We start from the raw sequence: 25,566 nt of genomic DNA, 5'->3' as shown, positions 1-25,566 counted from the left end.
GTCTGAGGGATCATATTGTTTTTCATGAAAGCAATCCAATTTCTTCATATTATTACATTTTTATGCATTGTTGTTATTAAATACCCTTTTTGGGATAGATAGAGACAAAACAGCGTGGGTAACTCATTACCCACTTTATCCATGTTCACCTCGGAGTCACTTTATTATTTTTTTGTTCTCATTCCAACGTGACATTTCCAATTATTTCCAAAAGGAGTTATTTTCAAAGGGACTGTAAATGTGTGCTTTTGGGGATGGAGCTAAAACAAGTGACGTTAATATGCACCCATTCTTGGCAGAAGTGTTATTTTTTTTCTGTGTCCTCATATGTCCTTCAGAATGGCATGTATTATCTGGAATGTCATTTTTAAAGAGTCTGATTTTTTTCTAATTATGGGAAAAAGCAGAGTGAGATGATTTAAAAAAACCTCTGCCCTATTTGAAAGGCAGGAAGGATCACTTACCCGTACAAAACTGGTTGGTTTTAGGGTATTACTGGGTCTATCTAAGATACTTACATGGCCCCTATCCCTGCAATGTCTGAACGCCTCACAGTCTTTGAGAGAGACAAGGTCCAATAAAAGATATTACCTCACGCACCTTGTCTCTCTAGTATCCTGGGACCAATACCACTACCCCAATACTACGTATCACAATCTTTAATGTATTTATCCTCACAACATCCCGGTGATGGGGGAAAGTGCTATCCGCATTTTGCAGGTGGGGAACTGAGGCACAAAGAGACTAGCCTATGGAAGCGTGCAGTAGAGCAGGGAACACAGAGCTCCCAAACCTAGGTGAGTGCTTTAACCAAGAGCCTTTCAGTTCATCACAGCTGGGAGCTCTGTGTTAGGAATCAGGGAATGGTTTCTAGCAGAAGTGAGGGTGGAATAGTTTAAGATTTTTCCTGAAGAGAATTATCCTCATCTTTCCTACTGTCTATACCTTTCTGTTGTCCCTGGCCTGCATTCCCCATGTGACTTGTCTCTCCACTGCTGATCTGCAACTCAGATATATGGCCAATAAACCAGCACTGGAGAGACAGTTTGAAGAGGAGTGCTCTTCCAGAACGTGAACCAGAGGACCAGTTTGCAGAGTGGCAGGAGCAGTAAAGAGATGCGTACACGACTGTCTGTATGTTATCAGGATATGTTAGTTTTAAAACATGCAGACCCTATTCATTTCCTGGTAAGCCTTGTGATATTAATTAATGATGATCAATCAAATCACTCCTGTTCTGTTATCCCACTGATAATAGCAATAATAAACATTAATATATAACTTTTAATTGACAGGATATCAAAGTACTTTGCCGATTCTAATTAAGCCTCAAGCCATAAATGACATTCACGCAGTGGTTCAGGGATAGAGATGGGCATCAAACGAATGAGTCCAAGTCCTTCTGCTAATCATTAGATATATCTCCCCCCTCCCCCCAAGATGGCTGTCCTTCCTTAAGTGCTCATCTCAACTCAGTGTGTGTAGAAGCTAATTGCCAGGGATTTAAAAATAACTGAAAGTGTGATGTGATTATTGTGTCCTTCCCCATTCGCAGTCACACACAGGATGTTCCCCAGCCTGAGGCTGGAGTATTTTGAGTTAAAAATTGCCATTCATGTCTGCTGAGTGTCATGTAAACACCACGAATAAATTGGACATGAAAGTCCACCAGAAGCAAGCTCACTAGTGTGTCACCAGGCGTAGTTAACAAAAATTACTTCAGTGGAAGCTAAATTAATTAACCTGCGTTAGAGCCAAGTCTGTAACTTTCTACAGTTTCAGAAGTCTTACGAAGTATGCAAAACTCCAGATAATTCTTGTTGAGTTGAGCTCTAAGGCAGTTCTGTGAGACCGAAGAGGGAGAGTTTGACATATCCCAAAAGAGTAGTTCTTTTTCTTTCTTTCTTTCTTTCTTTTTGGAATAATTCCTCACTTTGATGGTCTTACAACTACCTAGATGGAGTGATTAAAGCATAATGGAAAACAAAAGACATAAATGACCTTCACAGATTTAGTGGGTGGGGGGAGGGAGCTGGGCTATGTATTATTTGCTCTCATTATCTGCTTTCAGGCCTTTGTCATTTGGGCCCATTTCTTCCTTCCTGAAGGAAAAAACAAAGCAGGGGAAAACTTACTCTAAAAGTACTTACCACACTTTCTATGCTACCACAGTGAGTTGTCCTGGTAGGGGAAAAGGTGGGGCTGCCTATACCATAATGCACTGGAAACTCAGGCTTAAACTCTGCAGATCTCTGACTGAGAACCAAAGATACTCCTATATGCCCTCCATACACCCCTTTCCACTGATAGCACAGCCAGTTCCTTAACAGGGCTGCCATTAACTCCTTCTTCATAGCAATTCCAGTCTACTATACAGATTCTTATACTGTGCCCCTCACCTTGGTGCCTGTACTCCTGCTACCTCCTCTGTGGGGGAGTAATTGTTGTTCCAAAAGCATTAGCATCCATGGCAATCTGCCAGACTGCTATTCTCAGTCTCTTCCTTGCTCCACTCTGCCCCCAATCTGGCTACACATCCTGGCCCACAGAGCCCACCATGTACATATGCAGGAGCTACTCTACTATTTCCTTCCATGTAAACATACCCCTTGCATGTTAGCTCCCTTTACCCCGTTTATGAGGAACAGAGTGCTGGGACCTCCATTTGTTAACATGAATATGTGCCAGGATAGCTGAGTGTTGTGTAATTGAATCTAATGTTTTGTTTAATATGGCATGGATTTTTGGATACTTTTCCAGCTCATGGCTATAGTCAGTCCAGCATAATTGTTATTTAGCTTGCTTTGCACCAGACATGTACCCCCATCTGGTTTTAAATGGAGCAACAATGGGAAACAAGGAGTTAAAGAACACATGAAAGAGTATTTTTTTTAAAACTAACCCTGAACCATATCAGCCGAGTTCCCAATTCTTTTAAATAATTAAGTTGATATAAACTATGTAGAAGAAAGGTAGTAGTGTAAAGGCCCAGATTGCTATTGGAAAATCCATAGGCTTTTAAATGGACAGATAGAGTATTCAAGGCTCATGGGGCCACAATTCGGGAGATGTCATAACTGACTTTTCAAATCACATTCAGGGAGCCTTTTCAAACGGCCGGTCTCTAGGGAGCATAGCTCTGTCATTTGTCCTTCCTGCTTCTTCTCAGCTCTTCTTTATTCCTTATGGAGCAGTTCATATTCTTGAGATAAGATGCGGCCATCAAGAGGTTGCTGCCTTTTTAACCAGCAAAGTATGCTCTTTTTTTTGTTGTTGTTGTGTTGACCTTGATCAGCTGGAGTCACACTCTTGGGTCTCTGTTCATTTAGGTATTATTGACTATCCCACCTCATTCACTTATCCTGGCCGGTTTCAGAGTGGTAGCCGTGTTAGTCTGTATCAGCAAAAACAACGAGGAGTCCTTGCGGCACCTTAGAGACTAACCAATTTATTTGGGCATAAGCTTTCGTGGGCTAGAACCCACAAAAGCTTATGCCCAAATAAATTGGTTAGTCTCTAAAGTGCCACAAGGACTCCTCGTTGTTTATCCTGGCAGTATCTTGGAACTTGTATTAGGAAGGTGGACTTGCTGTACAAAGTCATCATTTGAGATGAGGGCTTGATATCTTTTGGCATTGTGCACTTATAGGAAAAAGGGGATGTTACATGAGAGAAGAAAAATATTGTAACAGGAAATATCATAGAAATAGCACTTATACAGTGCTTTACATCTTCAAAGCACTGTGCAAACTAATTTACTAATTAATCTAAATATGCAGTTGTATTCATTTGTACTCATCAGGATTAATCCTTTGAAAAAAGAAATGAAATTTCTATTTGAAAAGTATTCTTAAAGGGAATCATAAGTAGGTTGCACTGAGAGGAAATGAATTGCTCTGTATCCTTAATGTGGCAATTACATTTATTTACATTATAACTACTGCTTATTTTGCAAAGCACCGAGTAGCTAATAGCTATGCAGTCTTGCATCTGCATTTAAAAGAATAGTTTTATTCTTACCAGTTCTGGAGGGCCAAATTCTGTTCCATATTCAGACTGCAGATTTCCAAACTTTGAAATGTATTACGCCTTTGAGGGGCTAAAAGCAGCCTGCAGAATTAGAGACATATTCTATGTTTGTTCATTTGCAGAACTGTAATTGATCTCAACTGGAATGCGATGCTTTAGGGAGTTCTGCACACACATTGTGCAACAGTACACTTTGATCCCATGTTATTCTATTGTCCTCTGGAAAGAATGCATCCTGAAATTCTGTGTGAATACAGCTACCCTTTACTGGATACAATGCAAGGCCTTTATTCGTGTGTATCTGGTAATATATCAGCCATATCTTTTACATCCTATACATATCAGACTACTGATGTACTGATATGCATTTCCGGGATGTGTTCAGCTTAGACTCATAGACTTCTTGGTCAGAAGGGACCGTCGTGATCATCTAGTCTGATCTCCTGCACGTTGCAGACCACAGAACCTCACCCACTCACTCCTATAGCAGATCCCTAGCCTCTGGCTGAGTTACTGAAATCCTCAAATTGTGATTTAAAATCTTCAAGTTACAGAGAATCCACCATTTACAGTAGTTTAAACCTGCAAGTGGCCCAGGCTGCAGAGGAAGGCAAAAAACCCCAGGGTCTCTGCCAATCTGATCTGGGGGAAAATTCCTTCCCGACTCCAAATATGGTGATCAGTTAGACCCCGAGCCTGTGGGCAAGACCCAACAGTCAGACACTTGGGGAAGAATTCTCTGTAGTATTGTAATTGTAATTCTCTGCATATTCTTGTTATCCATATGAATGTTGAATCTGTTTCTGAAACCCTTGGCCTCAATGATATCTTGTGGCAACGAGGTCTTCAGGCTTATGGTGTGGAAAATGTATTTCCTTTTATCAGTTTGAAGTTTGAACTGATAAGTTTGAACTACCATATCACTTGAAGAAGTAAGGAACTTAACTGTTAAGTGTGAGTTCTTCAGTTGTGTGATTTTTTCATAATGTACAAGTGTGTACCATGAACCCTTATAAGAGAACTTAGCTCAAGGGGCAGAGGCCAATATTTCTGTTCTGAAAAATTCTATATTCTATTCCTACTTACAACTGAACTTGATGGCAGCAAAGGTCTGAGGTGTAGCGCCTACCTATGCCATCCTGGATGGCCTGGAAATCATTTCAGTTGGCACTCATTTGTTTTATTTGGACTCCTGTAATCTCCAGACACTTGAGAACAAGCTTTGCCTAATTGAAGTGCATATCTACTATATTGGTTGATATGTGACCCTTTGTTGGATGGAATCAATGTGTCTCTTAAGTAATGGATGAACTTCTCCTTCAGCTGATATAGTAAAAACTTCTGTTGTTTGAGCAGAATATCCTGGGTTCTTCCTCTGATGATGCATGAATGCACTTAAGAGCATCCTCATTTGCAGCCATCATCTGCGGCCAAATATTCATTATAATCGGCTTGTCTTTAATATTTATAATGGCACATAATGTGCAAAAGGTCCTGCCTTGGAAACAACTGGGAATTTCTTCTTTCTCTCTTTCATTCTTAAGCCATTCCTAATCTGCACTCTGAAGAAGGCAGCTTTGGAGCCAATTTAGAGTTTGTATGTTAAAAGCCATTTTGAAGAAATAAGTTGCGCTCCTGAGCCTCCTCAGATGTACAGCCAATAGCACATGGTCTGGCAGCCACACATGGCTTTCACACATCTTTCAGCAAAACCAGAGAGTTTGAATGTGAAATCTAGCATTCAGAAACAAAATGTGTATTTGTGACACTGCCTTGGGGACTCTGGGTTCTGAAATCAATGCATGTAATTGATCAAGAACGTCTTCCTGAATGACAAAACAGTACCCTTCATTTTGCTCATCTTTTACAGAGCATCATTCTCTTAGACACTGTGGCAATGGCAGCTATAGCAATACCTCAGTAGAAAGATAGGGTAAGTCAATATGATGCAATAGAAATTAAGGGATGGAGTTTCAGCATTTCTTGCCATGTCCCCCATTGAAGGGAAAGTATGTTACACCACAGACTTTACACTGTGCATGTCACCTACATTGTGGCCTTGAAATGCAGCTACATGGTACACTGAATAGAAGTCTGGTTTATTGTATTAAAATACTATAGCTATTTTGTGATAGTAAGAGCCATATTGGTCAATAAAATATTTTAATATAGAGAGAATGTTTGGGTCTTTTGGGTATGGTTGAGTAACTGAGTTCTGATCTTTCAAGCAAACATTATTTCTCTCTGTAACTCCAAGCACTGTTACTATAATGGTCTGTACGATGTCTGGTGAAACGATTAGGAAGCTTGATCAGAATTGGATGGTCAAAACAAGGCACAGAGGAAACACACAAATAGGTTACAGGGGCATACTGATAAATGACCATTGTGTTTGGTGAATTCCAAAGCAAGAAACCCAACTGGGCTGCTGTACAAAGAACCACTGTAATTTGCAAGTTAAATGTGTAGATCAGTGAGTAGAATGTAGCTCCATGAGTCTAAATCCAATGGCACAGATCCCCCTACTGCCTTGTCATCAAGCCAATGGTTGTCAATTAGAATCATCTTCTGCCCATTCTGGAGGATCCGCTGTTTAGTACCACTGGGGAATCCAGCTGTTGGTGTTCAGTTGTCTGTCTTCTCCTGGGACAGAAAGAAAAGCTGCTGCACTGCTGGGTACCCTTCTGCTTCATCTCCCCCATCCAGTGACTTCCCTGCAGAGAAGTGCTTTCACTATGCATGAAGTCTGCAGGGAAGTCTTTATCGTAACAGCCAGGACTTTATGGAGAAATATGCCTGTGGCTCTGGCATGGAGTGGATTAACCCTGCCAGACTGAAGAGGCCACGGAGCAGCAAATGAGGAGAGGGGAATAAGCAGCTGTGGAGGGGAGAGAAGGAATAAATATAGAGGTACTTGCTTTCACTATGCATGAAATGAGATGCCACGTTCCCACCTCATGTCACACATTGGTGGTTACAGATGGCTAGAGGAAGGATTGGGTTTCTGGTTCGAGTTGCCATCCACAGAGTGCATTTACATTCCACAGCCCAGTTGTTCATGGAATAACATCCCAATGATGACCAAAACTATCTGATGTGTCTTAATTTGTATGGTTAAGTGTTATCACTGTGACTCAACCATAGAAGCAACTGTGCACTAGCTATTTTGCTTACCTTTGAAACCAGAACCTGTCAGCCTGGCACCAAATGTTGGAGCTGTTCTATAATATATGAAGAGTGAAATAATCTGGATCAGGTTCCCAGTGAGTCATCCTGGTCCCTACATGCCCTGATGGGCATCACCGCCTGTGGAAAGCAGAAATAGAAATTCATTCTCAGTAAAATTCTTTGGCACATAATCCCTGCTCCCATAAATACCCTTAGCATGAATATGGGTGTAGAAAGCCAGTGTTCGGTTCAAATGTTAAATACATCCAAATAATCTGTAATTCAGATAAAATGGTGACAATATTGTCAATAATATTCTTACTGCTTTGAAGGTTAAGGCCCCAATCCTGCCTTGTGATCCAATAGCAGAGACCTCTAGGCCTATATGGACCCTGTTGAAATAAACGGTGCAGGGGTCCATGCTGTCAGTTCTCAATCCAAGATCAGGGTCTACAGTAAATGGTTAATGGTGTTAAGCTTTTGAATCTCACATACACATTAAGGAAGCAACCAAACAAATGTTAATTTCCCTGCATCTTATAACTGGATTTTTTTTGGAATACTAAGATCTAAAGAACTATTAAGATCTCAAAAAATAGATAAAATAGTCCTTTCCCCCTGTATCCCTCTCTAACAAGCAGCTAATCAATTTTCCTCCTCTCCCATCAGTAAGGACTTTTCATACCCAAAACTCTTAAGTGACTACTTGCTTACCGGGTATTATCAATATCATAACCCATTTTTCTTGATAATGGTTAACTATAAATGATAATTTGTACCATATACAATAATTAACAATATATTTGTTTTTTGCTATACTCAGTCCTGTCTGGTATTGTTCAGGTTAGTTGTTTAGTTTATTAGTACTTCTCAAGGTTTGTTTATGTCTATTTATTTTTTAAAAATTAATACGAGGACTCTTCAGAACAGAAGAAAGTTAAGACAGAATAGCTGAGAACATTGTAAATATTTACTGTCAAAATGTGAAGGCTATTAATAAAATTTACTAATATTTTATAAGAACTGTCTGAAATTTACACATAGTAACACCCAATAATTAAGTTATTGTTCATTTTGAGCCTATGTGGGCTAATATTTTGAAGTCTGTTCTCCCATGAGTGTTGAGGGAGTCGATATAGGTAATTGTCATTCATGCTAATAGAAGTTATGGATGTTGGGTTTATCAGTTATAGTACAAGAACTGTATCTTTAAGAAAAGAGCATGAAGAAAGTTTTTTTTTTAAAAAAGGAGCAAGAAAAGTATGCCTGTCAATTATTAAAGATACATTTAATATTGAACCATGCAGATTGTTTTAAGGAATGTTAGGTTAGTAAAGTATTTGCATCAATTATCAGATTTTCCTCCAAATTTTGAAACCACATGCCCACCCTGAACTGTAGCTGACGATTCCACCTTAACAAGGTGCGAAGATTGACAAGTGGAGATGTTGCATAGAGCTGAGGGAGGGAGTGTATTCTATTGGTTTGTGCTTGTACATCCTGAGCACCAATTACTGTCATTTCTGCCAGCACTGATGTGCTTATCAGGATGAGTTATAACAATATATGTACAGAGGCAGTGTGTATGCTGGATGACCACCCCCTGTGATGTAAAATATGAGAGTCTGGGAGCTACTGTTTTATAATTCATTGAGCAATCGAATGTTGTTGGTTTGCTTAGTTATAAAGGCAAGTGTGAACGGAACAGCAGACAGGAGAATCTTGCATTAAGAATCTTGAGAAGCTGCATTTGGTGCCTGGTCTCTCTGCTTTTGTTCAAGCAAATTCTGTCTTCGGTGAGTGATGTGGCTTCAGCTGAGCTAACCCAGTTATTAGATAAACTTGGTAAAACTGCATAGTAGTTTTAATGTGTGTTTTGCTTTCAGAAGTAGTCCTATGTGGCTTTTATGTGGGGGTTACAATAATTTCAGTTGTTTAGTCTAGTGGCACAGTCCGAGATGAAAAGAAAAATGTAACAATGAATTATTTAATATAATGCTGTGAGTAATTGTTCGTAGCTAAAGTTTCCTTCTTTCCGTTTTTGTCAGTGTTGTAGATTCAAAGAGGCTATGAACAAGCTTTTATTAGCAGTTAAAAAGAACAAGTGCTGTACCTTTTGTAGCAGGAGGGGGAAAATGTATGCTAAAATGAGAAGCATTTACTAATGCTTTTTCAGAGACTCTAGTACATGTGTAATTTCGGATTCAGCCATAAATCTTTTGTATGCAGCAAGGCAATGCAAATGATTTATACTGTAGAGATTATTAGTTGGTAATAAGTGAAATGGTAGCCTCTCTGTTTTGTGGTAATATGCTCAGGATCATGTTAAAATGAATGATTCCCCATCTTGCATAACAGTGCTGAAATATGTCAGAGATGCAAAAGCATACTTTGAAAGCAAACTGCTAAAGCATTGTATTACAGTAGCCGTACAGAGAAAGCTTAAGGTATATTTCCAGTAAATTATTCATTACCTTGTGAATATTTCACTAGCTTCAAATCCTTTGCTTTAATTATTGCCTTGTTTCAGATTGACCCTTACATTTTGTAAAACCAGATCCTTTAATATTTATTCACATCATCCCTCCTGTAACCTTTAAAGATCAATAAACCAGGGATGGAAATTTTTGTTTTAATCAGGAAGGAACTGAAAAGCACAGTTTACCAAAAGTAAGACCTCACATTGCTCTGCTGTATCGATATACCTCTCGCCACAACTGCTGGTCATTAATGACAAGTTTACTTTTCCCTGTTCATATAGCAGAATTATTATAGGTGACGGTAGTCTCTCTCTCTTTACTCTCTGTCTTTCTCTCCGTAGGAGAAACAAGATTGTTTTCTCAAAATATTAAGGGGGGTTGGCAGAACAGCACCTGTTGTCTTATTGCTTTTATTATCAGCAATCTGAGAGACATGGTCTTTCTGAGAGCTGTCATCTTTTATCTGTTCAAACTGTTTACTGTGTAGAGATTTAAACATGTATTACTGTCTCCCACTTGGAGAAATTATCTACTTCAGCAGTTATATTTTGGTCACCCAGGGTGGGGGAATGATATTGTTTTCTTTGATAAAGTGCCTCGGTTTTAGCACCCTTTATTGTATTGAAAGAAAGGCTTTTATGCAAAAAGGCTTTTGTCAATGATTCGCTATGTAACAGATGTTTGCAGTTGTTCATTTACAGTACCGAGTGTCATTTAAATATTGTCAGTAAGATCATTCCTCAGAAGTCTGACAAACTAAAGAACTTTTCAAATTCTGCTATAAACGACTATATTTCTTAATAATTCTGTGCCTCTTCTATGAATATTTTGGGTCCTTTTTAGCATTCTCATTGATTGACAGGGATTCTTGTGATATCAAAATGCATTTTCTTGAGTTGTAAGTTCTCATACTTTTAGGAGTCTGATATCAGATCCATCTGTCTAGATCACTATATTGCATCCATCACCATGGTATCATCTCAGCAATGAGAACACTAACGATAAGCCTTTGTGACTTCAACACTGGGCTACTGTAGTGTGCTCTGTGGAGGGCTATACCTTCAATCAGTCTGGGAACTGAAGCTGCTATAGAAGGCAGAAGTCCATATTTAAGAGGTGTGTATCATTGGGAGCACGACATCACCACTGCAGGATCTGTGCTGTTTCTGTGTGGAGTTTAAAGTCTAGGGTTTGATTTATAAATCCCTAAATGGCCTGGAAGATAGCTAAAGGAACACCAATATTTAAGAAGAGCTCTAGAGGTGATCCTGGCAATTACAGACTGGTAAGTCTAACATCAATACCGGGCAAATTAGTTGAAACAATAGTAAAGAATAAAATTGTCAGACACATAGAAGAACATAAATTGTTGGGCAAAAGTCAACATGGTTTCTGTAAAGGGGGATCATGTCTTACTTATTAATCTATTGAGTTCTTTGAGGGGGTCAACAAACATGTGGACAAGGAGGGATCCAGTGGACAGAGTGTACTTAGATTTCCAGAAGGCCTTTGACAAGGTCCCTCACCAAAGGCTCTTACGTAAATTAAGTTGTCATGGGATAAGAGGGAAGATCCTTTCATGGATTGAGAACTGGTTAAAAGACAGGGAACAAAGGGTAGGAATAAATGGTAAATTTTCAGCATGGAGAGGGGTAACTAGTGGTGTTCCCCAAGGGTCAGTCCTAGGACCAATCCTATTCAACTTATTCATAAATGATCTGGAGAAAGGGGTAAACAGTGAGGTGGCAAAGTTTGCAGATGATACTAAATTGCTCAAGATAGTTAAGACCAAAGCAGACTGTGAAGAAGTTCAAAAAGATCTCCCAAAACTAAGTGATTGGAGAACAAAATGGCAAATGAAATTTAATGTGGATAAATATAAAGTAATGCACACTGGAAAAAATAACCCCAACTATACATACAATATGATGGGGCTAATTTAGCTACAACTAATCAGGAGAAAGATCTTGGAGTCATCGTGGATAGTTCTCTGAAGACGTCCATGCAGTGTGCAGTGGCAGTCAAGAAAGCAAATGGGATGTTAGGAATAATTTAAAAAGGGATAAAGAATAAGACAGAGAATATCTTATTGCCTTATGTAAATCCATGGTAGGCCCACATCTTGAATACCGCGTACAGATGTGGTCCCCTCATCTCAAAAAAGATAGACTGGCATTAGAAAAGATTCTGAAAAGGGCAACTAAAATGATTATTTTAGTCCCATATGAGGAGAGATTAAAGAGGCTAGGACTTTTCAGCTTGGAAAAGAGGAGGCTAAGGGGGGATATGACAGAGGTATATAAAATCATGAGTAGTGTGGAGAAAGTGAATAAGGAAAATTATTTACTTGTTCCCATAATATATGAACTAGGGGCCACCAAATGAAATGAATGGGGAGCAGGTTTAAAACAAATAAAGGAAGTTCTTCTTCACTCAGCGCACAGTCAGCCTGTGGAACTCCTTGCCTGAGGAGGTTGTGAAGGGTAGGACTATAACAGAGTTTAAAAGAGAACTGGATAAATTCTTGGAGGTTAAGTCCATTAATGGCTATTAGCCAGGATGGGTAAGGAATGGTGTCCCTAGCCTCTGTTTGTCAGAGGGTGGAGATAGATGGCAGGAGAGAGATCACTTGATCATTACCTGTTAGGTTCACTCCCTCTGGGGCACCTGGCATTAGCCACTGTCAGTAGACAGGATACTGGGCTGGATGGACCTTTGGTCTGACCCAGTATGGCCATTCTTATGTTCTTATGTTCTGGGACCACCTGCCTACACAAGAAGTGTGCATCTTTGCCCAGCTGCTGGAGTTGAGATCAACAAAGGCCCCTGAGTTTGAGTTATACTCAATGTAAAAGAGAGGGGACTGCTGACAGGACATTCTTTTTAGGGGCCTTCAACTTTGGGATTTACTCATCACCCTTTGAAATACCCCAGATCTGTTGACCTTCTGGGCTTGCTGCAAGACCCATCCGTTTAACCAGGCTTTTGGGAGGGGCATGGTAAGAGTTAATCTTTGTTTGGTTATTGTTCGGTTTGAGTTGAGGACCTCTGATGAGGTTTTATTTGTGATTGTGCTTTTTAATGTAGGGCAGTGGTGAGTAGAACTTGAGACTGGTGTCTGTGTGTGTATGTATGTACACCCATACATATGTTTGTGCACACACACACACACACACACACACACTTTAAAGTAAATGGTTAGTTGGTTCCATATGTACATATGAGCTGAGTTTCGTACTTTAATATGGAATACTTTGCTGAAAAGTATTGAAAAGGGTATATGTCATTCTTGACTTGCATCTCATTGAATGCTCATGCTAATAACCAGATATTGTGTGTTGTGATGGGTTATGTTTTACAGCATTATCCAAATTCTTTTACAGTATCATATATTATGGCATGTATACAACAGAACCATTCAAACCATAATAATCTAAATAAATTTGTTTCCTCCTCAGTGAGTGATATTTCAGGACAAAAAATTGGTTATAAATATAGGCAAAACATGGTCTCTTTTATTAGGACTGTAAACACATGGTCTTCTTCCAGGCACTCCCAGTGGCCTCGGGGCAGCCCTGCAAGTGGCCCCTTGTCTCAGTTTCCCTTTTGAGTCCCCAGTAACTTCCTGGAAGCTTATCCTGCAGTCCATCAACACACTTTATTCACGAAACGTAGTGTAAATGTCCCAAAACATAATCCTTGTCATCCCAGTGCAAGTAATATTCCGGTGTCTTCTGCTCCATCCAGACTCTTGATCAGTCCTCCTCTGTCCCTCTGCCAAGGCAGCGACCTTTCCTTCTGGGGTGCAAACCTGTCCCTCTGCCAGGACAGCGACCTTTCCTTCTGCTCTTCCCAACAGGAACTCCCACATCCTCCTTGCTGAGAGCATCTTTGCCAGGGGAGCATCCCTCACTCCTCCCATCCCTCTTGCAGTACCTCTGGATCCACTCTCTGTCCCTGGAGTTGTCAGCAGGCATCTCCCTTTGCTGCTCCTCCTGCCTCCAGCCCTGGGTCTGTGGCTTGGAGACGCCAGACAGTTAACCCCTCTTGCTGATTTCCTATCTTCAGCCTTCTCCCACAAACCAACTTCTCTCTCTAGCAGCTATCTTCTCATGCCCTTCTCCTGTCTGGTTCCTGGCTGATGCTTTAGGTCCCCAGCAGGCATGCCAAACCCATGAAAAAAATGCAGAAATTGGGCTTGTTTTTGGCTTAATTGGCTTGTGAGTTGCTTGTTGGCTAGTTTTTGGCTTGTAGCTTGTTGCTTGTTTGGGTTGTAGCTTGTTTCTTGCAGGGGCAAGGGGTGGGGCAAGCAGGGGTAAGGGGGGAGAGAGTCAGAGGTGCACAGCGGGCCAACCACAGTCCCAGACTGCACGCCCGGGGGATCTAGTCACGTAGAGTGTTGAGGTTCTTAGGGATTGGCTTGTTTTGGTCTTGTTTTGAAATGGGATTCTCCTGATTTGTGGCTTATTGTGGAAGTAGGGGTACTTATTATCAGGTGAAAGTTGGCAACTCTGGTCCCCATGTGCTGTCCTGCTCTCTTAATTGGTCCAACTGGGAGTGCCTGGACTGGAACAGGAGAACTGAGCCCAGTTTCATTTAATGAACCAGCTACCCTATTTCAGGCATCATAGCTGAAGTAAATTTTTATGCAGTAGGAAGGAATAGATTTGACAAATAGGGCAGGGAGTCAGTAAAATGTTACACTTATAAATATGTTATTGTCTTCAGTATTGGGCTACACATTCTACTGGGTGCACAGCAGAGGCAAAGACCAAAACCTGCCAAAAGATATGCAGCCTACACAAACACCAAACCAGATTGCAGGTTAGAAGTGCACTGGGAAATTCAGTACTAAATGAAATAAATCTCCAGGGTGTTAAACTTAATCTAATTATAAGTGTGATGGATTGACTTTGTAATGGTGTACACAGTTTTGGCATCTGGATGATTTACACTGGTAATAATAATGATTAAATAATAATGAAAATCCTAACTTTAAAGTACTTTTTCTTCATTTTGAAAGACTTCCACCACCCAAAAAAAAAAAATCCACACACAAACCTTGTTGCTGGAAGTGGGTTAAACCCTGATCAAGCATATAGGTCTTACACATGGCCTGAGAATGTTCAAAATCAGAAGAGTGCATTCCACAGAGACGGACCCTCCCACTGGCTCTTGACACTTTGGTCCCAGAAACCAGCAGGCAGAACTAGCCAATGGATCGTGTCTTCTCTAGTGAGATACAGGGAAAGACATTATCTGGATTCCACATTCTATCTGAGGCATTGTAGGTAACCACCAACATGAATTATACCCAGAAGTAGATAGGTAGCAAATTCTGAGCACAGAGTAGTGTCCTGTCCCTTTCAAAACATAAGTTTCTGCGTTTTTGCACTAACTGAAGCCCCTTAGTTGAGCACAGTGTGGTCATCTACATTTGAAGTTGCAGAGATGTAGATCCTACGGCTGGGTCTGCATCAGAAGAGAATGGACACAGCCTCCACACAAGTTGTATATGAAAAAGAGGATTATGTGCCAATATGTCACCTGGGAATCCAAGACCAGCAGAGGATCATCCAAGAGGACACCAAAACTCTGAGCCATACTGACAAATATTGGGTATACATTGTGACAATCAGGGTCCAGACGCCCCAGGGACAAAACATGGGGTCTGAACCCTAAAGAACAAGTAACTGAATCATGTGATTGTATGGCTCTTGTGCCAGGGTCAGTGAATTTTGAGGTTATATAAGGGGGGCAAAAAGATATTTGACTTGTACATCACTTGGGAGATTAAACATGTCAGGGGTTCAACCCAGACCAGTGAGGAGTTGTGTCACCATCTGCCCTGCAACTCTGGGTGCCTTCAATTCTATGTGGTTGTGACTCATAGATCTGACACCAACAGCCTGCATACAAGCTTGTCGGTCACAGCCTGGCTTCCACTGCCCAGTTACTTTTTGCAGAGTGACCCCAATACCCTGCCAGTCCCAAATTTCCTCAGAACTGTCTGCCTGGTGACAATCTGCTGGGGTTCCGAGCAGTGTGAGTTACTGTGTTGCTGCTCAGCCTCAGCAAGAGAGAGTTTTGCTACTGCTAAGCTGACACACCATCTTGTTTGCCCTGCCAGCAAACTCTCCAGGACTCTGCCAGTCCAGACCTTGTCTTGCAGGTAACAAACAGTGAACCCTGACTCCTGAGCTCCCCAGAGATGTTTCCCTAAGTGTCCAACCCTTTTCTGGAATGTGCACAGAGTGTTGCTTCTTTAAAGGGGCAATACACTGCAGCTTATTAATTTAACTGGGGTTTGACCAACACTCTTATTTCAATCAAAGCACTGAACTGGTTTATAGTAAAAGTAAAACAGGTTTGTTTAACATGACTAAAACTTAATTTTAGCAAGTTACCTTTGCCTAAGCAGGTTTTTCCCCCTAAACTTAGTTCCCAGAGACTTCAACTGCCTTGGTTGAAGGATCCAACATTCTGTGATGTCAAGAGCTCTGGCCCTTTTAATCCTCCAAGTGATGGATAACTCCCGTGTCTTTTTGCTCCCCTTATATTACCCCAGAGTTCACTGACGCTGTCACAAGGGGCAGGAAGGCTTCTTGCTGTTCTTCCCTTCCTGTGGACTTCCCACCCCCCTGCCAATTCATATGTAAATAGGGCTTCCATTGTTTTGATTCTACACTACTTAATATCATTGGAAACAAGTGGACAGCTGCCTTCCCTCCTGTTCGGGAGAAAGCCTGTTTCTCCCCTTCATTTGGTCACAGTCTTTAAACCATAATATCAATTAGTATCCATAATTTCTCATATAGTGTTAATACATACATTTCACAATGATATTAGTCATCGGTGTGTCACCTGCTTTCATAAGAAACATTACTCTATACAGTTCTAGTACAGTGATATTGTATACAATCAGTTGATTCAGTTGCTTGTTTTGGGGTGTTCATACACTCTGTTTTCCCCCTCAGGTGTCTGGACCCTGATTGTCACATAAACCACCTGTAGAACTAGGCTTGCCAGGTGTCTGGTTTTCCAACAGAATGCCTGGTCGAAAAGGGACCCTGGCAGCTCCAGTCAGTACTGCTGACCAGGCTGTTAAATGTCCAGTCAGCGGCACAGTGGGGCTAAGGCAGGCTCTGCACAGCTCCTGGAAGCAGTGGCATGTCCCCCCTCTGGCTCCTAGAATAGGGGAAGCCAAGAGGCTCAGCATGCTGCCCCCACCCCAAGCACCCGCTCCACAGCTCCCATTGACTGGTAGTAGAACCCAGGTCAGGGTTCCAGGGGTGTGTCTGTGCGGATTTGATCTTGTGCTTTTTCAGGGAGTTTCTGGAGCAAATGCTGTAGTTTCTTTTGGTAACTCTCAGTGGGATCAGAGGGTAATGGCTTGTAGAAAGTGATGTTGGAGAGCCACATACCACAAAACAGAACCACTAACCCAGGAACCTATCCTTGCAACAAAGCCCGTTGCCAACTGTGCCCACATATCTATTCAGGGGACACCATCACAGGGCCTAAGAACATCAACCACACTATCAGAGGCTCGTTCACCTGCACATCCACCAATGTGTGACATGCCATCATGTGCCAGCAATGCCCCTCTGCCATGTACATTGGTCAAACTGGACAGTCTCTACGTAAAAAAATAAATGGACACAAATCAGATGTCAAGAATTATAACATTCATAAACCAGTCGGAGAACACTTCAGTCTCGCTGGTCACGCGATTACAGACATGAAAGTTGCAATTCTTCAACAAAAAAACTTCAAATCCAGACTCCAGCGAGAAACTGTTGAATTGGAATTCATTTGCAAATTGGATACAATTAACTTAGGCTTGAATAGAGACTGGGAGTGGCTAAGTCATTATGCAAGGTAACCTATTTCCCCTTGTTTTTTCCTAAACACCCCCCCCCCCCGCAACGTGCTTGTTAAACCCTGGATTTGTGCTGGAAATGGCCCACCTTGATTATCATACACATTGTAAGGAGAGTGGTCACTTTAGATAAGCTATTACCAGCAGGAGAGTGGGTTTGTGGGGGGGGGGGGGTGAGAAAACCTGGATTTGTGCTGGAAATGGCCCAACTTGATTATCATACACATTGTAAGGAGAGTGGTCACTTTAGATAAGCTATTACCAGCAGGAGAGTGGGTTTGTGGGGGGGGGGGGGTGAGAAAACCTGGATTTGTGCTGGAAATGGCCCAACTTGATTATCATACACATTGTAAGGAGAGTGATCACTTTAGATAAGCTATTGCCAGCAGGAGAGTGGGGTGGGGGGAGGTATTTTTTCATGCTTTGTGTGTATAAAAGATCTTCTACACTTTCCACAGTATGCATCCGATGAAGTGAGCTGAAGCTCACGAAAGCTTATGCTCAGATAAATTGGTTCGTCTCTAAGGTGCCACAAGTACTCCTTTTCTTTTTGCGAATACAGACTAACACGGCTGTTACTCTGAAACCTCTAGATTAGCAGTTCTCAGCCTTTTCAATACCATGGCACCATGTTACAAGAGAAAAAGGTTTTGGGACTCTCCCTCCCATATAGCTATAAAGAAAGGGACTGTAGTCCCAATCCGCAGGTTGAAAACATCCGTTTCTAGATGTATCCCTTTCCCTCTTGTCTGGCATCTCACATTTATAGAGTGCAGAACACATGTCATTACCTCAGTAAGTGTGCATTGAGTTCTATCCAAAGTAGACTTTAAGTGATCAGTTGGTGACTTCAGTAGCATATCTATATCCAGCTCTTATTTTGTATTCTGTGTATAATGTAATGGGATCATCATTTTTGGCATGATTATTGCCACCCAGTCCTTCAAAGCTTAAACTGGTTTAATTTCAATTCCTTCAGGCCTCATCCCCAAACCATTTTTTAATATGGTTGAAACTGTCCTATAATTTTAACGAGTCAGGAGTGTAATGTGGGTTGACAACAGTTTTAAAACTCTGAAAGTACACTTCATCTCTGGATCACATTGGACAGTATGTTGAGCTGCATACTGACAGAATAGTGCATGGTGTGTCTCTTTTAATTCACTATGGTCATTCAGATGAAAATGTTTCTTATTTGAAAGACTGTAGTTGGACAACAGAAAAAGGGCACACTTGATATACGATTCCATTTGTGCTAGAGTTTTTAAGAAAGCAATTAATGCACCAGAGTCTGAGGTTGAGCAAATGCTAATTTAAGAACCTGCTATTATCCCCTTTTTTCTGTCGTGGTAATAACCTTTATAATTATGAAATAATAAGGAACTGATTGAAGTGGGTTTTGTGCAGCTACATGCTGAAACACTGCCATGAAAGCATGCATTAGGCATGCAGACTGTAATCAGTTGTATTGTATTTTTCTTCCATAGTTATTTATTTCTCCATTTTAAGTAAATTGCTGCTCTCAGACGTGTTTCCACTATGTTCAGTGGTGTGTACACGGGTTATCAAAACTACACAGAGCAACTAGAAATACCCAGGTGCAAATCTTTCCAATTAGCATTAGCCTGGAGTTCATAATATAACAAAAGATATTACATAACAAAGAAAATCCTTTTTTTCCTCCAATAAATGACATTTGAAACTATTTTTAGAAGATTGATTATCATCTAAATATAAATAGTATTGCCTCACAGGATGGGTTGACATTTAACCTCTTGTTTACATTTTATTTTTATTCTGTTTGTGTTTACTTACAATACTATTATTTTAAACCTCTACCCATCTACTCATATTGTTCCCGTCATCATAGTATCTGAACACTTCACGTATATTAGTGGATTTATCCTCACAACATCCGAGGAAGGGAAGGAAGTATTCTCCCCATTTTACAGATGGAGAACTTCAGCACAGAGAGAATAAATGGCTTATCCATGATCACAAAGTCCATCCTTCCTCCCTTATCTCCTCTCTGATCACTGATAAACACTACCAAGAGAAAATAATATATGGGAATTCAGAGTACCCAGGCTCTTGGAGATCTTCAGATGGAAAGGGCTACGGTAATGCAAAATAACATTATTAATAGCTTGCACCCATGCAAAATTAGAGGTTGTTGAGATTGAATATCAGAGGTAGTCTTTCTTGCCTTCTTTCTTTTTCTTTCTTCTGTAAGCTGCAAACACAAGAGAGTTGACAGATCGCATACAGTACCTGGGCAAGTCTGACAACATTGGTCCATATAACACAGGGCCATGTTTGAGATGAGAAACCCCCACACAAGCAAAACTTGTGTGGTGTTAAGAATAAGTACAAATTAGCAATGCATTTTGACCACCATTGGAAGAGACATTAAATAAAAAGAATGGAGAGTGAGCGGTTAGAAATTTTAGTATCTGAAGTTCTACTTCACTATTTTAGATATGTGATTTGTAGATTTTTAAGGCCAGAAGATATCATTATGATTTATTCTGAGTTGAATCTACCACATGCCTAAGTAACTTGTGCCAATAGTTAATTACCGTTACTATAAAAAATTTGTGTTTTTATTTCCAGTCTGAATTTGTCTAGCTTCAGCTCCTAGCTACTGGGTTTCGTTATGCCTTTGTCTACTAGATTAAAGAGTCCTCTACCATCAGATATCTTCTTCCCATGTAGGTACATATAAACTCAGATAAGATCACCTCATACCCTTCTCTTTGTTAAGCTAAATAGCTTTAGCTTCTTAAGTCTGTCACTATAAAATTTGTTTTCCAGACCTTCCAATCATTCTTGTAGCTCTCTTTTGAACACTTTCAACATTTTTTATCAATATGTGCTAGATGCATTTTTGAACTTCACCAATTGTTTGGGAATGCTAAAAGGATTATAAATATGTCTCAAGTCCACTTTGGTTTTATTCTAACTGGAGTCCCAATTCAAGTACTAGCACTACTTAGTGGATGGCAAGTTTTGAGTTACTATGGTAGTCTCGTCTGGTGAGATTCTTAAAGAAAAGGTTGATGAGTAACTAGAATATTTTTAAGGGCAATCAGTAAATATTGGCTAATATGAGATTAAATTGACCATGAATATTCTGCATACAAACACCTAAATTGTTTATATTTTTTCTTTAGTTTTGTACTTCATTTTTTTATATTGAGGTCTGAATGTTTTCAGATTTGTGGCACCATTCTAGTTTTGTTTTTATTTATCATGTTTTGGTGCTGGAGAATGAATGGGAGTGATGAAAAATGACAGAGTAAATGGGCTGGTGGGGACGGTGGTGGGGAGGGAGGACAGAAGTGGATTGTGCGTTCACTTATTTTATTACACATGTCCTAGCGGAAATTATGATGAACTGAGAGTAGAGCTTGTTAGGCAAAGATTAACCTGCCAATCATAAATTATATTCTGGTTTTAGCTCTGCATGAGATGCACAAAGGGAATTTCAAATTAGTTCATACCATTTGTAAACGTTCGTATCTACAGCCTTGGGCCTGGTTGACATTTGTTTTAAGCAGGAGACAAGACACGCCTTTTGTAACAAAGTACTAGCGGGCATGTTAACTAGCTTACACAACAGTATCTGACCCCAGATTTAATTATCTGTGTTTAGGGTAGGTTTTTTTTTATATAGTTTTGAAATACAGGAGGAAAATTTTCAAGACTGTTATTTATTTTACCTAAAAATGTCTGACTATCAGACCTTATTAGGCGTGGTTTGCTGGAGCTATCATTAAGCTATCATCTTCATTTCAACTCTCTCTCTCCGTTCTGTGATGTTATTTTACGTACTTCCCAAATAACAATACATGTTTTGTGCATACAGATGTTATTTTAAAAGTGCAGTGTAAAGGCAGAAAGCATAATGGGCCTTAACTTGCTTCCGTGGGAATGATGGAAACAAGATCAGGTCCAGGCCTATGAAACTCTTTTTTTCTATTGCTTGATGGTGCTTTTAGAACATTAGTAGAAACACCTGTAGAAAGAGAGGCCAATATAAACATAAAATTAAGCAAAGCAACTTGGATGGAAAAAGAGCTACAAGTAGAGCTTATTGGGAAAAGGGTTTTGCTCCCCCTCAATTTCTTTAAAATTTGTGGCAAAAACTGTTAATATTTCAGTTTTCAGCAACTGAAAATTGAAAAATTCTGACCAAAAAGTTTTGGCCAAAATATTTTAATTTGGGTAATTTTTAAAATATTTGTTTTTGGCCAAATTCATTTCAGTTTTTGGAAAAACTTTGAATTTTTGGAAAACCTGGAAAAAACTGATATTTCTGGTAGAAATTTGTTTTTCGAGGAAAAGGCCATTTTCTCCATTTTGAATGAAAAATTTTGACCTGCTGCAGTTGGTTTTGATTTTAATCTACAACTCAAGTGTCCCTTTTCAGCCACTTCTCACAAAATTAAATCTATGGAGGGAGGAGGGATAGCTCAGTAGTTTGAGCATTGGCCTGCTAAACCCAGGGTTGTGAGTTCAGTCCTTGAGGGGGCCATTTAGGTATCTGGGGCAAAAATTGGGGATTGGTCCTGCTTTGAGCAGGGGGTTGGACTAGATGACCTACTCCAGAGACTTCTCTGTCTCTTTTTTCCCTAGCCAACTTCAGAGAAAGTTTGTATTTTCCTTAATTACAAGCCAACAAGGTCCAACTGCTTTAAGTTACTCTCAAATGTTTTTTAAGGCTAGAAGGGACATCTGTGATCATATACTCTGACCTCTTGCACAGCACAAGATATAGGATTTCTCCCAGACCAGAATCTGCTGCTTTGAGCCTAGTAACTTGACTCGAGTTTAGGTAGGACCCAACTGTCCTCTTTCAGCTCCTCTAAATTGAGAACTTCCCTGGATTTAAGCTTCTCTTGGGCTGCAGATGGCCTGTCACTCCTCTTTGGGTTCCTGAAGTCTCCTGTGTCATTGTCTGACTCTGTGGTTGCTTCCAGTGATAGTGAAATTGTGAAGGAGAATGTTAAAGTCTAGAGGATCTGAAATCACCACAGTGCCCCATGCAGCCATTTGTTTCAGCCCCCCACCCCGAGTCATCACAAATTCAAGCCAAACTCTGCCTTTAGATCAGCACTACCTGACTGTGAAATCTGTAGTAATTCAAGGGTAATCCTGGCACTGACGTTACAATCTGACAGCACTATGTCATCTATCAGAAAGTGTGGCATTTTGGATCCACATATCCTCAGTGTTTGTAATGACAGATTTCCAAAAGATGGCATGATCTGGCCCAGGATAAGCAGAGAAGCAAAACAAACAAAAAAGTTTATTAGGCATGTACTACTATTAGAAACAGTAATAACTGGTGCAACTTAAATTCAGTTTCATCTGATTTCAATTTATGTCTTGATCCCCATCAAATGTGTAGCCAGCTGGCAGCTGTCTGGCTACATGGGACTTTTACATGTCTTTCAGCTAAATCATATATCAAAATCTCCAGATAGATCTGCATTGCAGATGGGATGGCAGATCTGCCAAAAGGATTTGGTGAAAGTAAAGAGTTTATGCCCCCAACAATCTTTGTGTCCTGCTTTCCATCTGAATAGGGTGACCAGATGTCCCAATTTTATAGGGACAGTCCTGATTTTTGGGGCTTTTTCTCATATAGGTACTTATTACCCCCCACCCCCGTCCCGATTTTTCACACTTGCTATCTGGTCACCCTACACCTGAAAGAAGGAGATCTGGAGATCATTTCATATGAAACGTCAACTCCCACCTTACTAATAAGGTGGGTGTTAGGTGCACAAACTGTGAACTGATTACATACGTGAGAAGCATGAGTGTGTGTGTGTGAACTTATATAAAGTTCATTTGTGGAAAATGTACAATAATATGAAAAACAGGGCAAAATGGGATATAATGGGTCTGAATGGGATTTCTCACCAGATATGCACTAATGTGGCTGCACTGACATCTGTGATTTAAAGTGGTATACGTGAAACCGGAAAATGACTGATGTGCTTAAACTGAAAGTGGGGAATTGAGATTAAATATTAATAACAACTCTATAAATATGAGAACAAGTTGAGACCTACCTTCTCTGGACATTTTGGGGCTTAGATGCTTCAGTGATGGGAGCCCTAGAAACATCATAAAGAAAGACAGGCAGACATGTTGAAGGTCACACTTGATACTTATTTATCAGATATATATAGAATGGGGATGTGAAAATGCGCCTTTGTCTACAAAAAGTTTATTGACATTTTCTAAAGAATTCAACGTGATTTGAATTCCATTTTCATTCATTTACCCTTTGGAATGGAATTGCTGCCATTTAAAGACGATATGCAAACTCTTTCTTTTCTGTCTGCATCAATAAAAACCAGCTGAAGATGTGACATTAAAAGTCATGTAAGTGATGTCTAGTGGGCGGGGGAATAGGAGAAGAGTTAATTATTTTCTTAATTCACAAGTAGAAAGGGAGTTTCTTTCTGCACTGTTTGCCACTGGAGAGGTCTGGATTCTCAGGGGACTTAACACCAACCTTATCCAATAGATACTGAAGGTAGTTCTGAACATGGCCTGTATTTTACAGGAGATCAGACTACGTGATCTAATTGTGCCTTCTGGCATTAAAATCTATGAATCAACTATGTTTGCTGCTAGCCAGTCCATGGAAAGATACTGATATTGGCTTTGATGGTACTCACTAGGGCTATCTGAACCCTTCAAGGTAGGTTTCACAAAAGTACTCATAAATGTAATGCCAAAATGAACTTCACAAGAGCTGGAAGAAAACTGTCTCCAGAAAATCTTTTTTTTTTTTTTGGAAGATCAAATTAATTCATCTTGCCCGAGGAAATTCTTAACAGCTGCCACTCCTCCTTAACTGTTTCTTCCCTCCAACAAGCTTCTTACCACAGATGTCTTCAGGCTGATATTGCTGGTTTGGTTAGAGGAAAGGATGTTTGCCAGTTTTCATCCTGATGAACAGCTTAGCCCATGTTCACAATTTTCAGAAGAAAATTATCTTGAATGCTTATGGATCAATGTCCTAGCAGATAAAGCACAACATGGGGAATTAGTTGTTTTCTGCTACTGACTATCAAACCACATGAGGGAATAGGATGGCTGGCACCTTACGCATGTATCTATGATGTGTAGGGAAAAAAGCTGTCTGATCATGGGAGATTTCAGGTTGAGTGACATATGCTGGAGGTCTCATGGTGTCAGTACTTCAACATCCTTGGAATTCTAGATGACAATGTCCTAACTCAAAAATTGTTGCATTCATTAAGGAGAAATTCTGTATAAGATCTCAACTGACAGATAAAGAGGAACTGATCACAGAAGAAAAATTAATGGTAACTTAAGTACAGATGATAGTAATGAATATAAATCAGAATTTAGGAATTGTAGAAAATTGACAAGAAAAGCTGAGGGCCACAAGGAGAAATATATAGCTAGCAGAGTTAAGAACACTAAGAAGGAGTTCTTTAAGTATGTTAGGGGGAAAAAGAATCCTAACAAAGGTATTGGTCCATTACTGGATAGAAATGGTAGAATTATCAATAATAATGCAGAAAAGGCAGAAGTCTTCAATAAATATTTCGGTTCAGTATTTTGGGGAAAAAACAGATGGTGTATTCATATCACATGGTGATATTCTTTCCATTCCACTAGTGTCTCAGGAGGATGTTAATCAGCAGCTACTAAAGTTAGACATTTTAAAATCAGCAGGTCTGGATAACTTGCATTCAAGAGTTTTAAAAGAGGTAGCTGAGAAACTTGCCAGACTGTTAATGTTGATTTTCAATAGTCTTGAAACACCAGGAAAGTTCCATAAGACTGGAAGAAAGCTGATGTTGATGTGCCAATATTTTATAAAGGGAAACAGGATGACTTTAGGCATGTCAGTGTGACATAGATTGTGGGCAACATGATGGAGTGGCTGATATGGTATTTGATTAAGAAAGAATTAAAGGAGGGTAATATAATTAATGCCAATCAACATGGGTT

At 40.1% G+C, this 25,566-nt stretch overlaps 1 protein-coding gene across 23 annotated transcripts in view; it reads left to right on the top strand.

Moving 5' to 3' along the window:
* DLG2 (discs large MAGUK scaffold protein 2) overlaps nt 1-25,566 on the top strand; it is a 1,447,004-nt gene that overhangs the window by 1,264,138 nt on the left and 157,300 nt on the right. The window contains exon 1 of one of the 23 annotated variants that reach the window (XM_074956035.1): nt 8,750-8,993. The exons of the other annotated variants lie outside the window; for them this stretch is intronic. The gene's annotated coding sequence lies outside the window, so the exon portion shown is untranslated. Of the gene's footprint in view, nt 1-8,749; nt 8,994-25,566 lie in introns of those variants that run through there. 23 annotated transcript variants of the gene reach the window in all.

The sequence above is a fragment of the Natator depressus genome, chromosome 1 (assembly GCF_965152275.1).
Source record: "Natator depressus isolate rNatDep1 chromosome 1, rNatDep2.hap1, whole genome shotgun sequence".
Taxonomy (NCBI): Eukaryota; Metazoa; Chordata; order Testudines; family Cheloniidae; genus Natator; species Natator depressus.
This window is presented reverse-complemented; position numbering and strand designations above follow the sequence as displayed.